The following is a 2,209-nucleotide window of genomic DNA, read 5'->3' as shown; positions in this document are numbered from 1 at the left end:
GACGGCGGCAGCAACGGGAGCCTGGCCCTTGCCCTCCCTGGCGCCCCACGCGAGGAGGGCCCCGCCGGCTCGGCCGCCCACTCTGGCCACCATCTACCTCCCCGCTGCGGCCGCCGTCCCCCCAAAGGCAGGCGAGGCCCGGACACTGTCGCGGCCTTTCCTTCCCGAGTGTTATGACAAACTGTGATGGAGGCCCGAGGCCCGGGGGGGTCTCTTAGCCCCCACTGAGAGTGGAAAGATGTTTACAGACTTCACCTTTTCCCGGCGCAAACGGCAGGGCCCGGGAGAGGGGCCCCACCTCCCCCCCGCCTCGGGTGCCGAATGTTTCCCCATGGACCACCTGCCTGAAAGACTTGAGGGGGGCGCCCCCCATCTCCGTCCAGCTGCCCACGGGACTTAGCTCTTCTGCAGGAAGACGAAGCCGCAGCCGGACCGGCCAAATTGGACAGCGAGGGGCAGACGAGGGGTCCTGTCGCGGCCCTTCCTCCTGGGCGTGGGGGGCACCCACTCGCCCACCTGCCTGCCGAGGAGGGTCCAGCTGGAGCCAGTCTGCTCCTGCGCCTTAAACTGGGGACGGTGTGTGTGTGTGTGTCTCTGCTGGTTGCGCGCAAGACGGCTTTGCTCTCTTAAGCTGCATAGAGACTGTTTGGCTTTCGCTGGGGGGCAGACCCTCCGAAGGGGGCGCGAGGCTGAGCCCCCTCCCCTTCTGTACATATCTTCCCACTTGCTGCGTGTTTTGTAAATGGTTTTTCGTTCCCTCCCTCTGCTCTGCCTGTCTGCAAGGAAATAAAAGCTTAGATGTTGTGGAATGACCTGGACTTTTTCACTCCCCTCCTTCCTCCCTCCCCCCAAAAGATAAAGGTGACCCTCGACTCAAAACCGTTTACTGATCGTTCGATGTTACGACGGCACTGAAAAATGTGACTAATGACCATTTTGGACACAACTCTTGCGGCATCCCTGCTATCACATAACCAAAGTTGGGAACGCTTGGCAACGGGCTCCTAGTTAACGACGGTCGCAGCGTCCCAGAGGGGCCACGTGATCCTCTTTTGCGACCTTCTGACCGGGAAAGTCGAAGGGATTCGCTTAAAGGCCGTATTACTAATTTAACTGCTGCGATTCACTTAACAACTATGGTAAGAAAGGTCATAAAATGGGGCAAAACTCAATTTCTCACTTAACGTGAACTTTGGGCTTAGTCCTGGTTGTAAGTTGAGGACTGGCTGCACCTGTGGGACGGCTTTTTACTGATGGCCAGGCTGGGCCAGGCCAAGGGCAGCTCAAGAGCTGAAGAAGCACAGAGCGCCCCCTTGTGGCCAGTCTTTGAGGAGCGGGGTCAACTGCTGCGGTATCAAAATCACCCCCTCCCCCCCAAGACTGGCGCTAACCCTTAGGCCTGCCTCTTTTCTGGCCAATTGAGCGGGAGGGAAAATCAGGCGCAAATAGCAACAGCACTTTAGACTCATAGTACGGCTTCACGGCCCCCTCTAAGCGGTCTGCAGAGTCAGCATATGGAGCCCAATGTCCCAGGTCCTCATTTTACGGACAGAAGGGGCAGAGTCAACCTTGAGCCGGTCAGGATCGAACTGCTGGCATCTGGAAAGTCAGCAGAAGTAGACTGCAGTACTGCCCTCTAGCCACCAGGGATGGCCAGCTAATTAAAGGAAACAAAGAGGGAGGGGTTTCTGAGCTGGGCCCCCGCCTCAGGAATATTGGACCCAATCGCCTTCCTGGCACAAACTAGGCAGGACGCCCCAAGTCATCCCGTAATCGTAGGAAATGCCTGTAGCTCAAGGCTGAACCACTGGATTGGGGTGCTCCCATTTGCAGGTTAGAGCAGACCCAAAGGAGGGTGGGCCCTGAGGGAATTCTGCAGGACCCCCCCTTCCCCCCCAAAAGAACCCAACACAGGCTGGCCCATTCTGTGTTCTGGACCCGCATCTGCCCAGGAGGCCAGGATCCAAACCCCACCCACCCACCCCACCCCATTGCTCTAGGGCAGGGTCTCCAAACTTGGCCCCTTTAAGACTTGTGGACTTCAACTCCCAGAATTCCTCAGCCATGCCTGTTTTTCTCCTACCGAGAGCGTAGAGATTGCAGAGGAAGGGATTACCGGTACAAGAGAGTAAACGGGCCATAATGGATATACCCAGGGGTAGGCAACCTTGCCTCTTTTATGACTTGTGGACTTCAACTCCCACAATTC

The sequence above is a fragment of the Protobothrops mucrosquamatus genome, unplaced genomic scaffold, assembly GCF_001527695.2.
Source record: "Protobothrops mucrosquamatus isolate PMUCROS unplaced genomic scaffold, P.Mucros_1.0 scaffold141, whole genome shotgun sequence".
Lineage (NCBI taxonomy): Eukaryota > Metazoa > Chordata > Lepidosauria > Squamata > Viperidae > Protobothrops > Protobothrops mucrosquamatus.
Note: the sequence above shows the minus strand (reverse complement) of the source record.